The sequence below is a fragment of the Thamnophis elegans genome, chromosome 12 (assembly GCF_009769535.1).
Source record: "Thamnophis elegans isolate rThaEle1 chromosome 12, rThaEle1.pri, whole genome shotgun sequence".
NCBI classification, from domain to species: domain Eukaryota; kingdom Metazoa; phylum Chordata; class Lepidosauria; order Squamata; family Colubridae; genus Thamnophis; species Thamnophis elegans.
Genome location: NC_045552.1, coordinates 56,863,541 through 56,878,686, shown reverse-complemented (window position 1 = coordinate 56,878,686; position 15,146 = coordinate 56,863,541). Strand labels below are relative to the sequence as shown.

At 45.8% G+C, this 15,146-nt stretch overlaps 1 protein-coding gene across 1 annotated transcript in view; it reads right to left on the bottom strand.

The window, feature by feature from the left end:
- Nucleotides 1–6,139, bottom strand: part of FHL1 (four and a half LIM domains 1) — a 30,522-nt gene extending 24,383 nt beyond the window's left edge. The window contains exon 1 of the mRNA XM_032228667.1: nucleotides 6,065–6,139. The gene's annotated coding sequence lies outside the window, so the exon portion shown is untranslated. The remainder of the gene's footprint in view (nucleotides 1–6,064) is intronic.
- Between the last annotated feature and the right edge of the window lie 9,007 nt (nucleotides 6,140–15,146).

The window sequence follows — 15,146 nt, the reverse complement described above, 5'->3', positions numbered from 1 at the left end:
CTCCACTAGGACTCCAAGATCCCTCTCGCAGTTACTACTATTGAGCAAGGTACCACCTATGCTGTATCTGTGCCACCCTGGGAGCATCACCAAGCTTTCCTGACTCGTGCAAGGAATGAGGTTGAAATGTAGTTATCTCCCATCTCGTATCCCTGCCCCAGAGGCGGAGGGGGGAGGTCACCCCACCACTGACTTTGGGGGACAATCGGTGCCACAAAAGCTATGTGGTTCAAATCCCTCATTCCCGGGGGTGTAAATTTTTACAAGGACAGCAACTCACACCGGGAAGCAGCCGGCGCCCCCTTTGAGCAGGGAATCACCCAGAGATGTGCCAGCCACCCTCTTCTTGGTAGAGAGGCCCTGGGTCTGTAGCACATGCTTTTCTCTCCCCATAGAAAGGATTGCAAAGATAGAACCTGGAGGATTTGTGGGGCTGGGGGGGGGGGAATGATCTGGCGCCTTATAATTTTATACTGGCTCCGAGGAATGCAAACTATTCCCCCACTCTTAAATCAGATTTATAATTAGAGGACCTCTGGAGGGCTCATTCCAGAGATGGAGCCAGGCTGGGTGGATTTATTCAGACTCTTGCCTTGGAAATAAAACAGGTGGGTGGGTGGGGGTGGCTGAAACCCCTTCCCCTCTTTTCATTTTTCCAACACTTGGAATGGGGGGGGGGAATACAACTGCAGAAATGTAACCCCTGCAGGGTTGAAAATCGTGCTGGGAAAGTCTAGAGAAATATTCTTTTACGGGTGCAAACTTCTCACGCTTTTTAAAAAAAGCAAACAGCACCCAGTTGTGATCAGAATTGGCTGGGGATTATGGGTACCAGCATCCAAACATCTCCGGAAGGCCGCCGAGTCTCAATTCCTCCTAATGAAACGCAATAGTTTTTAATTGCCTGTTTGCCTGGCCATATGCTGGATCTTTCCTTATGGGAATAAATTTATTCCTGGGGAATAAGTTACCCCTTTTATACGAAGATAAGCAAGAGGGGAGTTGAATAAATACCATGAAGCGAAGGGTTAAAGTGACCGCCTATCATTTGGAAGGAAAATCAAGAATTGAGAATAGCAACTTTGGGAATTGCTTGTTCGGCTCCAGGGTTCAAAATCGGAGCTTCTCAGGACAAGCGCCCTTCACCCTTCCGCATGGGAAGTGGAATCAACAGATTTATAGCAGCTGTTTTAAGAGAGGAGGCTTGCTGTTCGTTCCTCATTCCTCGCTTTCTTTTTTGCTTTCCTTCCCAAAGTCCATTTTATCCTTTGAAAAATCCTTCCAGGCACCCATTTCCCAAAAGGGCAGTTTCGCAATGTGGGTTTTAATCCTCTTCTCAGCTGTGAGGTGAATGGATGTATAAAAGGGTTTAAGACATCAGTGGTGGGATTCAAACATTTTTACTACCGGTGTGGCAGGGGAAGGATACTGCAAAATCCCCGTTCCCTCCCCACTCCACTAACTTGCTTTCCATCTCCGTTCTCCTGTGCAGAAGAAGACCCAGCCGATCAGCTGGGACGCCGATCAGCTGGGGACTGGAGGCAATGAATAGACAGGGGCAGGGCCAGCCAGAGCTCTAAGTAGAGCTTCCTGTTAACAGTTAAATAGCTGAGCAGTAAAGCACATGGTGACTGTGTTCTCTGTTTGCTCTGTGGTGCTATATATAAACAGAATTTCTAACAGGGAGAAATCTATTTACTCAGAAGTTTTCTATATTTCTGTGAGCTCTATTTTCAACAACACACATATTTTTTAGCCTCCAATCATCCCCTAATCCTCTTTTTGCTGCTATTTGCTGGTTCTCCAAACTACTCAAAATTTCCACTACTGGTCCGCTAGAACCAGTCAGAACCAGCTGAATATCACCTCTGGTTTAAGTCAACAGTAGCTACTTTAAGGTATGTGGACTTCAATTCCCAGAATTGGCTGGCTGGGGAATTCTGGTAGTTGAAGTCCACAAATCTCAATAAAAAATAAATCGACTCAATGAAACTCCATTCGGGAACAAAGGTGTTCGGCCTCGGAAGCCTACAACTAATTTTGTACACATTATTCTCGTCTGTAACCATAATAAAAGACTGAATTTTGGCACAGACTTTTCATTCCGCCCAACCTTCCTGAGCTGCTTATTTGGCTAAAGAAGCAAGGCAAAATCACAAGCTCTCCCCTTGCCTCTTGTGGCAGTCAGTTCCACCGGTGCTTTTATAAGGTGGGGCTTTTTCTGTGAAGCTGGTCTTGGGAAACTTTATTGGTTATCCAAAACTTTCAATCCCTGTTCTCAGAGCCGAGGGCAAGAGGGACAGGAGGGTCTGTATTATCCAGGGTATCTTACCCATGTTCCTGAGCCAACCCGGTCCTCCTTTGTGCAGGTACTGGGAGGAGCAGGAGTTAAATCTGATCTTGATGGTGATTAGATGATGCTATGTTGGTTTAGGAACGGCAGGTGCCAAGGTGAGGTGTGCTCAAAATAATCCACCTCCCCTTGGCATCTGTGGCTGAAACAATCTCTTCCTCAGTGGCAGCGCCAACCTTGGAAATGCTGTGTTTGCATCCAAACATTGCATCTGGAGGGATAAATCTCCATTGCTTCGTTCCCCAAATAAGCCATGCATCCAGGCAACCGACAGAGGGCAGTAGAGGGTAGGTTTTTTCCCCTGAACTACATTTCTCTGCTGCCCCCCCCCAGTGGGAGATCCAGAATGCAACTTTCAAAAGACAGAACTCAAACAACTGGCAAATTGTGTGATGCCAGGCCTGTACTGTTGTGAAGTTGGGTGTAGCAACTATTGAAAAGCTCTGTCACCCTCCCTGGGATCTGTCCAGTGCAAAACCCCAGCAAAGGAATAGGAAAGTAATAGCCAATTGGAAACTGTCAGTACTCCAGTTTTACAAGGAGTAGTAAACTTAAGCCATTTCCAGCTGTTTCATGAGCAGCTCCCCTGTTCTTTTAAAACCTGTTTTACTAGTATTCAGGAAATGGAAATGAATCAACAAAGTCATAAGGGCCAAACCTATTTGCATTGCCTTCATCCAGAAAAATTAACCAAGAGATCTGGGATTTTTCAGAGTGAAACAGTTTGGTCTAGCGGCGAAGGCACCTGTGTAAAAACCAGGAGGCAGCGAGTTCTAGTTCTCCTTCAGATTTGAGAACCAACTGGGTGACCTTGAGCCACTCTCTCTCCCAGCCCAACCCCACCTCACAACGTTGTTGTTGTTGTTGAGGAAAACACATGAAGGAAGGAATATGAGGTGTTTTTACTGCCTGTAGTCACTTATAAAAAAAAAATAACAAAGGATGGATAAAAATAAATCAGATAATAAATATATAAAAGTCGTCTTGGCGAAATAAAATATAGCCGGTCTGACTCTGCTTCGTTGTCAAGATTCATTATAGCCAGTTAAGACGTGGTCAATTTTTTTGCAAATCGTCCCAAAATGAATACCTGGGCATTTCACACACACAATCACAAAACTTTTGCTGGCAAAACTAACTCCATAAATGTAGTTGAATCAAGCAAAGGATCCAAGCTGGACCATCTGGGGGACGGTGAAGATTTAGCAGTAAAAAAAAAAAACACAATATAAGGGAAACAGTCAAAACTTTTGGGACAAATCAGGGATGAATTTGATGCTGCCCCTGTTGCCATTAATAAGGTCCAGCGTGCCTCATTATTCTAGAATAATCGGACTATTTATCAAAAGTGTTTATTCCGTGTCCTGGAAACGGGGGTTGATTTTGTGAGTTGGGAAATAAGAATTGGGAAACTGCGTTGCACTCATGTCTCCCCTGAACTATTTCTGCAAATAAACCAGACATGATGTCAGCCTCTTGGTCTTTGACAATACCTTGAGCTAAATTCCATCTCTCCTGTTTCATGTATTTGCGTTTTTTTTTAAAAAAAACAAAAAAACGATGGAAGAGTTTTCATGTTTGTTTCTCGATACATTTTTCTATGAGAGAAATGGGCAGTTTCAAAACTGAATAGATAGATAGATGATAGATAGATAGATAGATAGATAGATAGATAGATAGATAGATAGATAGATAGATAAATAGATAGATGATAGATAGATAGATATAGTTAGATAGATAGATAGATAGATAGATAGATAGATAGATAGATAGATAGATAGATAGATAGATAGATAGACAGAGAGAGAGAGAGAGAGAGAGAGAGAGAGAGAGAGATAGATAGATAGATAGATAGATAGACAGAGATAGATAGATAGATAGATAGACAGAGATAGATAGATAGATAGATAGATAGATAGATAGATAGATAGATAGATAGATAGATGATAGATAGATGATAGATAGATAGATAGATAGATAGATAGATAGATAGATGATAGATAGATAGATATAGATAGATAGATAGATAGATAGATAGATAGATAGATAGATAGATAGATAGATAGATAGATAGATACATAGATACATAGATAGATAGATGATAGACAGAGATAGATAGATAGATAGACCGAGAGAGAGAGAGAGAGAGAGATAGACAGAGATAGATAGATAGATAGATAGATAGATAGATAGATAGATAGATAGATAGATAGATAGATAGATAGATAGATAAGATAGATAGATAGTGTTGTGGATTTGGTCCACATTTTATTTATGTACTTATTCATTTCATTTCTATGGCTCCTGTCTCATCTAAATTATTCTGGGTGGCTCCAATAACAGCGGGTCACAAAACATAAAAGCATCCATAAGAACAAAGTTAAAAACAGAATTAAAAGATGCAGTTTACCGTGTGAAAAGTTCAAACATTAAAAAGCTGAAAGGGGGAGAAAACAGCCTCGCCACACCCACCGTTCCCCGGAATCAGCTCACATTCATGCTTCAAACCAGGGATCTGCAAACCATGGTTTCAATTTTTGGGTGTGACCTGAGTGATCAAGTCCTATTTTGCCGTCTGCAAAACTCAAAGCTCGGAGACTTTTTTCAAGAAGGTGATCGCACCCCAAATTCAGCTCCTTGGTGTTCGTGCAAGAGACAAGAAGTTGAAAGGCTTACGGTGCAAGGACAGATGTTTAAAACCTCTGGCTTCTTCCGAAAGCAGGAGGGGTTTCCTAGCACCTGTTGCAATCAACTTTATTCAAAGACATAATCACTGGTGTTTGAGGAAGCCAAAGTTTGTGCCTTTTAATAAAGTTAATGAATGGCACTTAGAGATGGCGCTAGCCGTTTTCTACTGAACTTTGGCCACTACAGACTTCCATTGTTTGTCTCTCGCGATTTCAGGCCATACCAAACCTTAAAAAGTGGTCCTGGAAACAGCAGGATGAAGGATGAAAGTATTATTTTCCCACTTGAACAAAAGAGATTTGCAAAAATACAAGCATCAGGTCTCGTGACCAAAAGCAGAACCACGAAACGAAAGAGAGACCAAGCAGATTGAATGCATCCTCCAGGTTTTCCAAATTTAATTTTGCAAAGCATGCAAAATACCCCCCCCCCCTATTTTCTCTGGTTTTAAAGATGGGGTTAGGACCAGTGATGGGATTCAAATAATTTCACAACCACTTCTCTGCCCTAACGATTTCTCCCAACAACCAGCTCACCAAAACTGCTCAGAAAGTTAACACCGAAGTTCTCCCGAAGTGGTGCGAAGTGGCTGAATCCCACCACTGGTTAGGGACTACACCCTCCCAGAAGTCACAGCCCAGCCTGCGCTGCTAGCTAGGAGTTCCGGCTATCCCCATGATGGGAACATCCAAAGCCCGCAGGGAACGGAAAGGAAAGTTTTAATTTGCCAACCCATCTTGGGTAGCTTCCTTAGGATGCCAGGGAAGGAAATTAAAGGGAAATTAAATCTCCTCTTTTAAGGGGAGGAAGGAATGCAAAGTCTCTCTTCCTTCCAGCTGAGCCAAGAATGAACTTTGACTGAGCTTGAGTTGTTCCAATGAAGCCGAGTCAAAACGCCTTGCCTTTTCCTGCACGCCCCCCTAACTTGCTAAGGGGTCACCCCATTTCCCCCCCCCCAACTCTCAACTCCTCCACCGGTATGGAGAGGGAGATGCTAGAGAGGAAGGGGGGGTACTGACTCACCCACTGGCGGCAGCGTCTCCTAAGCGGCTGTCTGGGTACCAGGAGAAGCCGATGTGCAGGAGAGCGAGAAGGCAGGAACTAAAAAAGCGAGTTGACACAGGGTGGAGCCCAGGAGGGAGGGAGCCAGGCACGGAAAAGAAGCGAAAGAGAAAAAGGGAGCAAGAAAGAAAAGGCACAGAAGAGATGGAAACGAATCAAGGAGAGAAGCAAACGGAGAAATAAGGAGAAACTCCATTGTCTGGAATGGCAGAGGGTCTCCTGCTTCAGCAAGCAGGGGGGGGGGGTTGGACTAGAAGACCCCCCCCCTAAGGTCCCTTCCAACTATTGTTATTCTGTGAGTTTGCTAGGAGAAATGTCAGTTTTCCCGGGATTTTCCCTTTTGGGGAATGGGGAAATGAGCTGCCCAGGTGAAGAGAAGCAGAGGTGACCCTTCTCTTTTTTTGGGGGGGGGGGTTTGCAAGGAAAATAGCTGGGCTGCTTCGTGTGACACCCCACCCCCCATGAAGCTCCTGTGGGGGCTTGCTGGTATGATGCATTCTCCACCTGCTGTGAGAGGTGGGGGTGTTGGATTTGAGTAAAGGGGGACTCCGAAGCTCAGCCAAAAGAGCCCATCTTCAGGTGCTTATGGCTGATTCACAGAGCTGGAAGGGACCTTGTAGGTCATCTAGTCCAGCCTCCTGGCCAAGCAGAAGACCCTACATTAGGTACACCATTTCTGACAGAGGGCTGGCTGCCCAATCTCTTCTTGAAAGCTTCCAGTGATAAAATAGATTTTATTTACTTCTCACAATTTGGGACCAACCATCTCCCACCCACTCCCACCCCCGAAGCGTTAGGTCAGTGCAAGAATGGGTAGATGCACCCATCCACCATGCACAATGTATTTTTATTTTTATTTAATAAAATATGTTTCTGTAGCCATTTTTGAATCCACTCTGGGGGATCCGCCCCCGTCAAAAACGAAAAGACCTCGAAAGTCATTTTAAAAACCATGAAACACACTGATGCATTCAAAACGTTTATCTAGCCGTTGGTCTCACACGTGTGTAAGTGTGCACACATGCGTGGGATGGCAACGTCATAAATGCATTGCGTGTCAGGGTTCCAAATAGCATCCAAAAGTAAATCAGAGTCCGAGGCAAAAGGGTTCCTCAAAGTTCCAATTTATGAAGAGAGACATGTTGGCACATCTGGGAAAACCCGAATCTGAAAGCTTCCCGGGTTTTCCCCACCCAGTTCAAAGTTCATGACCTTGCCCCCACACCCACAGGTCCATCCCATGCTCCAATCTCCCCCTGCCATGCTGGCAGCTTCCACCCATCCAATTCCAGTCAGGTGCGGAGGTACGAAGACCAAGGATGACCTTGGCTTTCTAGAAAGAATGTTGTTATGGCTACATAGCATCTAACTCCATACAATCCCCAAAAGCCCCCCCCCCCGAAAAAAGGGCTAAATATTTCACCCCAAAAATGCATTGGGGGGAGGGAAACTGATGGGTTTAAGCAGCCATGTCTTCCCGGCCTGAATTTCATAGTTTTAAAAATGATTTTAACACCTAATTTTCGTAGTTCTGTCTAATGTCTTATGTATAATAACCCATATAGTGTGGCTGTGGCATTATTATTTATCTTCCTTATTATCTCCCTGACTTCCCCATTATTGGTATTGTTGTTGTTATTCTCTCTGTTGCTTCGCACGTACGCACCAGAGACAAATTCCTTGTGTGACTAACCACACTTGGCTGATAAGGCAATTCAATTTATTGGTCTTTTCATTGTTGATGGGGTGTTGCCCAGAATTGCTAGAAGGATGGGCTGCCTATAGAAATGTTTTGAATAAATAAAATTGATAAAATAAACAAATAATAAGATAAATGAATACAGGCAAATACAGTTCTCTTAGTGACCATTCGAAGTTACTATGGCACTGAACAAAATGGACTTGTGTTCTGCAGTCAAGCTGTCCTTTCCATTCAACTCCCAGAAATAGAACAGAACAGAACAGAATAGAGTAACAGAGATGGAAGAGACCTTAGAGGTCTTCTAGTCCAACCCCGTTTAGGCGGGTAACCCAATCCCATTTCAGACAAATGCTTGTTCAATCTCTTCTTAAAAACCTGTAATGATGATCTCTTCAGATTGTATACATCTTTTGCCTTTTATTTAAAAAAAACCCTCCAATGATGAAGGATCCACAACTTCTAGTGGCAGGCTGTTCCACTGGTTAATTGTCCTCCCTGTCAGGAAATTTCTCCTTAATTCCAGGTTGCTTCCCTCCTTAATCAGTGTCCATCTGTTGCTTCTCATCTTGGCCTTCAGATGCTTTGAAGAACAGGTTAACCCCCTCTTCCCTGTGGTAAAAGGTAAAGGTTCCCCTCGCACATGTGTGCTATTCGTTCCCGACTCTAGGGGGCAGTGCTCATCTCCATTTCAAAGCCGAAGGGCCAGCGCTGTCCAAAGACGTCTCCGGGGTCATGTGGCCGGCATGACTCAACATCGAAGGCGTACGGAACGTTGTTATCTTCCCACCAAAGGTGGTCCCTATTTTTCTACTTGTGTTTTTACATGCTTTCGAACTGCTAGGTTGGCAGAAACTGGGACAAGTCATGGGAGCTCACTCCGTTACGCGGCGCTAGGGATTCGAACCGCCGAACTGCCGACCGTTCTGATCGACAAGCTCAGCGTCTTAGCTACTGAGCCACCGCGCCCCTTCTCTGGGACAGCCCCTCAAATAATGGAAATCCTCTATCATATAACCCTAGTATTTATTTTTTAATTCTACTAAACATATCTAATTCTTGCAACTGTTCTTCATATGTTTTAGCCTCCAGTCCCCTAATCCTCTTTATTGCTCTTCTCTGCACTCTTTCCAGAGTCTCTGCATCTTTTTTTTATATTGTGGTGGCCAAAACTGGATGACAAACAGATTTTTTTTAGATTTTTTTATTTTATTTTATCAATTTCATATATACATTCACAATTATATGATCTCATAACTGTTATTAATAATATGTATTTATAACAATTTTTCCCTACAGTTGACAATATACTTGAAGATTGCTTTCTTAACATCCCATAGATCCATCTTATCTTACAACGGTCCTACTTCTTCTTCCCTCCCTCTTTCCTTCCCTCGTTTCTTCTCTCCTACTCCCCTTCCTTCCCTCCTTCCTTCCCTCCCTCCTTCCCCTTCCCTCCTTCTCTCATTCCTTCCCTTTCTTTTCTCCTTCTCTCCTTCCTTTCCCCCTTCCTTTCCTCCTTCCTTCCCCCTTCCTTCTCTCCTACATTCCCTCCTTCCTTCCCTCCTTTCTTCTCTCCTTCTCTCCTTCCTTCCCTCCTTCCTTTCTTCTCTCCTTCCTTCCCTCCCTCCTTCCCTCCCTCCTTCCTACCCCCCTTTCTTCTCTCCTTCCTCCTCTCCTTTCCCTTCTCTCCTTCCCCTTCCTCCCCTTTACCCTTCCCCTCTTCTTCCCATTCCTCCCCTCTTTCCTACTCTTACATTCCCTCCCATTCTTCCTCTGCCTTTCCCTTTCTCCTATTCCTCTCCTTTCTCCTCTCCTTCCTATCTTTCCTTCTACTCCTCCCTCCATCCACTCTATCCGACATTAGTCCCCTAATCCTCTTTATTGCTCTTCTCTGCACTCTTTCCAGAGTCTCCGCATCTTTTTTTTATATTGTGGTGGCCAAAACTGGATGACAAACAGATTTTGCAATGCAAGCAAAATGGAAAAAGCCTCCAATTCTCCCCACTCCAAAAAAAAAAGAAAGATTTCGGTTGTCCAACTTTTCGGAAAAGGTTCCAAACTGCCAGAGGGAAAGTTGACAATCGTTATTATTTTGGGTCCAGAAGGGTTGATAGGATGTGGCGACTGTACTTGTAAAATCAGCACTCTAACAAAACTGGACTTCAGTGCCATAAAAGGCTTGGCGGGCACCAAGCCAGCCTCGCTTCAGTTCCTGCCCGCTCTCCACCACATTGTCACAATTCAGAAGAATTGACCCATGGCTTATAAACAGTTTAGATAAAATGGCACAGAAGGGAAGTGACTTCAGCCAGCAGGAATTTGGGGTGGAGGTGGGGGGAGCGAGAAGGCCAGAGAAATAAATGCCAGTGGAAAATAGGAGGGGGGGGGCATATATTTCATTGCTCCTGGATTACAAAATTCCCTTTTTTTTGTTTTGTTAAACACCCCCACCCTCTTCTGCATGAGGATTTAGCGCTCGGCAGAAAGTTTCAGTGAAGTTTGTTTTCACTCGGTTTTTGGGTGAAGGCGAAACGGTGGAGATTTCTTAGGGGGAAAAAAAGAGTTTTGGGGAAGTTGGTGCCAAGGGAGGGAGCGGCAAATGTGCGAGGCCAGTCTCCTGAATGAAGGGCAAGGGTCTTGCACCCCTCTTGGAAGATCAGGGGGCTAGGTGTGACTTGCACCCTCTGTACACACTTGGCTGCCGTTGCTTCCTATAGGGAGGTGTTGGGTGTGAGGTTTGGGCAGCCAAGGAGATTACAGAAGACTGGCAGACTGGCACCAGGAAAGAGACTCAGAAGGGCAGCCTGGGAAATTCTCAAAGCTCTTCCTTTCTTTCTCTCACCCATTTTCTTTCCTTCCTCCTCCCTTCCTCTCCTTCCTTCCTTGCATCTCTCCATTCACTCACTCACTCACTCACTCACCTTCCTTCCTTCCTTCCTTGTTAACCAGCAATGCAGGATTTTGAAACCAGAAACAAAATTTCCTTCCCCTCATTTTTCTTTCCCATCCAGGGGCTTTCTTAATTTCATCTTCCATATTTCTCTTTTTATTTCCAGATAAAGCATTTCCTCACTGCTCTAATACTCCCTCATAAGGGAGTTGATGCAAACCTGTTATCATTTGGTCAATATTTCTTCATTTTGCAGAATGCTCTATATGACATGTGCTGGCTGGGGAATTCTGGGAATTGAAGTCCACCCATGCTGACTGGGGAATTCTGGGAATTGAAGTCCACATGTTGGCTGGGGAATTCTGGGAATTGAAGTCCACAGGTTGGCTGGGGAATTCTGGGAATTGAAGTCCACATGCTGGCTGGGGAATTCTGGGAATTGAAGTCCACATGCTGGCTGGGGGATTCTGGGAATTGAAGTCCACATGCTGGCTGGGGGATTCTGGGAATTGAAGTCCACAGGCTGGCTGGGGAATTATGGGAATTGAAGTCCACATGCTGCCTGGGGAATTATGGGAATTGAAGTTCACATGCTGGCTGGGGAATTCTGGGAATTGAAGTCCACATATTGGCTGGGGAACTCTGGGAATTGAAGTCCACACATCTTAACTTTGCTAAAGTTAAGCATTAACATTTCTAAAGGATTAACAGACTGCTGCTAACATTGTTGGACATTTTATAGCAACACTCAAGGGAAAATGGCCAAGATCTCTTAAGTGGAAATCCCAGATCCCGAAACCAATGAGCTTAGAGGCCCTGCTTGTTTCGAAACAACCCTTTTCCTGCACAAATCGTAAAAAGGCGATTCTTATTTCCCTCTAGAAGAAAATCTCCATCTGAAGTTTGGGAAATGATCGGAGAGCGACAGGGATGAAGAGCGAGGCGGCGAGGCGTGCATGGATGGATGGGTGGATGTAGAACCATGGAAGACTCCTCGCTACAGATTTAGGGAGGTTTAAAATGAAACGGCTGAGCATAAAAACGGCTGGGATCTTCCTGTCCAGACATATCCCTGTCTGGCTGGGATAATGAAGCGGGAGACAAATGAAGATTTGGCTTAGCTACCCAAACATGAGCCAAGCCTGAGCTGGGAAGAGCCTCTTGGAAGAGGCTGTTTTATTAGTCACTGATGAAGCAGCTGCGGCCGAGAAAAAAGCTTTATTTGGAAATGTTGAAACTAAAGAGAAGGAGGGAGGCGAGAAGCTTTCTGTTTGTTTATTGCAAAACGTGCTCAGAAGGAAGTGACCCTAATTAACCGATTCCAAAGAACTAAATAAGGAAACATCTTTCTTTCCTTTTCTTTTTCCTCCTTCTTCTTCCAGCAAGAGCTTCCAAAGCAGACAGCCGCTCGTTCTGCGAAGCGTGGGATTTCTCTGGGGGGGGGGTCTCCCATCCAGGAAGGATGGGCAACTTGCTCTGCTTCCCAATCCATTCCTACGGCTGCTGTGCTTCGTGCAACTCAAGTTTCGGACATCCTCGGGCCAAACCGAGCGATCGGGTCACCAAACCAGCGGTCGGGTTTGGCGGATGGGTCAAATGGAAGAGGGGGCTGGCTGGTTTGTGGCCTGAAGGTAGTGTGTGGACCCCCAAGAGAGAAGACGGGAGTTGGTGGCTGGAGAGGAGGGAAGTTGGAGGAGATACCATCAAGCCTTTGCACTTCCAAGGGTGGCTCAGAGAGCTGGCAAACCCCGTGTAGGCTATGAGCAGGAGGCAGAGAACCCACCACTCAAAACACTCTTTACCTTAGCTGGGAAGAAGCCAGAGGTTGGACTTCTATTTTTCTGAAATGGTAGAGGTTCTCCTGCTTGAGTAGGGGGTTGCACTGGAACAGGAGTCCCCAACTTTTCGGACTTCGGGGACCACTAAATTCATAGTTTTAAATCCCGCGGACCACTGATATGATCTGCCTAATGACTGGCTGGGTGGTCATGTGACTGGGTGGGCGTGGCTAACTCAATGTCACTCATGTTGAGGGGCGTCTCATCAGCCTCAACTTGCCCTTCCCCTCCCAGCCCCTCCTCGCTTGCCTGCCCCGGGCTCCTTAGGGCCCCAACAGGAGGCAGTTGCTGGAGCTAAGCAGCCGCCAGGAGAAGGAGTTGGCAAAACAGCTCAGTTCAAATTGGATCTGGCCGAGAAGGAGGCTCAGCGGAAGCACCTCACTGAGGACTAGGAGCATGGGCTTTCCAAGCAGAGGGAAGAACTGTGGGAGTGCAAGGCCAGGTGCCGGCGCCTGGAGGCTCAGCGGGCTGAGATGGTCAGCCACTTCCAGGCCGTGATGCAGTCCCACTGGAACGAGGCCCTCCGGCTCTTCGCCACCAGCAACGCTTCCCTCCAGCCTTCGCCCAAAGCCCCCCACCAGGAGGCTGAAGCAGACCCCCAGTTGGAATTTCTGCCCCTCTCCAACCCACACAAAAGACCCCCCCAATGGGGAGACTCTCTGCAGCAACACAAGTGTTCATTGCATGTATCTGTCCCAGGGGTCGTAGTTTGAGGATCCCTGATTGAGTGCAATATAAAAAAACGCAGATAATTTTTCGATGGATTGCCAAACATTTTCTTGCGGTCCACCAGTGGTCCAAGGGCACCAGTTGTTGACCGCTGGACTAGAAGACCTCTAAGGTCCCTTCCAACTCTTATCCGGTCAAAGGTTATCTTCTGGTGTGGAGTGTCTGGCCAATCTCGCCCGTGGGCCTTTGCAGGACGCGGCTCTTCAGCATGGGAAAGCATCTGGCGGGACGGCAGCCAGAGAAAGCAAAAGTGTGGGGCTGGTTTAATTTTGGCACTCCTGCATCGCAGGAGGAAACGACCCGTTTGCAAAGCCAGCATGGGGAGAGGGGGGGGGGAGAGGCAGATTTTTGACTGGTGAGCGATGATATTTTGCTTTCCACATTCTCCGGAGGTTACGTAAAAGGGAAGCAGCGAAACGTACATCACCTTAGAAATGAGGGAGGCTCATACAAATATACACACACAACACACACCACGTTGTGAGACTGCAACCATATATGGAAACTTCTAGCTGGGAAAGGCCATGACCGACAAACACCACCCCACCCCCCCATTCTGGACCCTCTCTGAGCAGGGAAGGGGATATTTTTGGGAGAAAAAAGGCGACTGGAAGGAAATATCCCTGCTAAGAGAGACTCCTGCCTAAATATGCTATAAAGCAGTGTTTCTCAACCTTGGCGAGTTTAAAGTCCTGGGGATTTCAACCTTAAAGTCCTGGGGACTTTAAACTCGCCAAGGTTGAGAAACACTGCTATAAAGCATTCCAAGGTTCCTCTTGCAGCCACATTCTTAAGATTCCCGCACAATAGAAATCCACGTGGGAAGTTTCGTTCTCTTGCGATTTGGGCCCTGATTCTGTGACTGTTGTCTTCACACGGATTGATCCCAAGCAGGATTTATGCTTCCTTGGAACTGTCGGTGGCCCAACGCGACTTTTGTAGTTTGGAAAAAGATGCACGTTTCTTGCTTTTTTTCCCCAAAACCGGATTTAAAAAAAAAAAAAAAAAAAAAGTTGAACTAGCAATAGCAGTTAGACTTATATACCGCTTCATAGGACTTTCAGCCCTCTCTAAGCGGTTTTACAGAGTCAGCATATCACCCCCAACAACAATCCGGGTCCTCATTTCACCCACCTCGGAAGGATGGAAGGCTGAGTCAACCCTGAGCCGGTGAGATTTGAACAGCCGAACTGCAGAACTGCAGTCAGCTGAAATAGCCTGCAATGCTGCATTTAACCACTGTGCCACCTCTGGACTGGTGCCCTGAGGTCAGAAGGCTGGAAAGTAAGAGCCGAGGTGGCGCAGTGGTTAAATGCAGCACTGCAGGCTACTTCAGCTGACTGCAGTTCTGCAGTTCGGCTGTTCAAATCTCACCGGCTGAGGGTTGACTCAGCCTTCCATCCTTCCGAGGTGGGTGAAATGAGGACCCGGATTGCTGTTGGGGGCAAGTTGCCTCCAGAGGTTGTGAATGCTCCAATACTGGACGTTTTAAAGCAGATGTTGGAGAACCATCTGTCTAAAGTGGTGTAGGGTTTCCTGGTGGGAGATTTACAAAACGTGACTTTAAAAAAAAAGGTCCACCGATCGAGGAATAAATTCGTTTACCGACCCATTTGTGCGTGGAGTGAAAAACCAGGTAGACGCATCCAATTCGAAGAAACTTATTTTATAGGTGCATGATTTCTTTCACAGTGCGAGTAACAATAAATGATTTGAGTTATCATCAAAGGTGCAATTATTAGGCTTCAGGGTTATCGTTACAAGAATGCCACGACAGCAGTTAATACCATAAAGACAATTCAACAGTTAAGTAGAGAACACTAGAACTTCAACGTACAATGTCACCGATGCATAAATTGAATCTTTACAGGGGAGGGGGGGAAA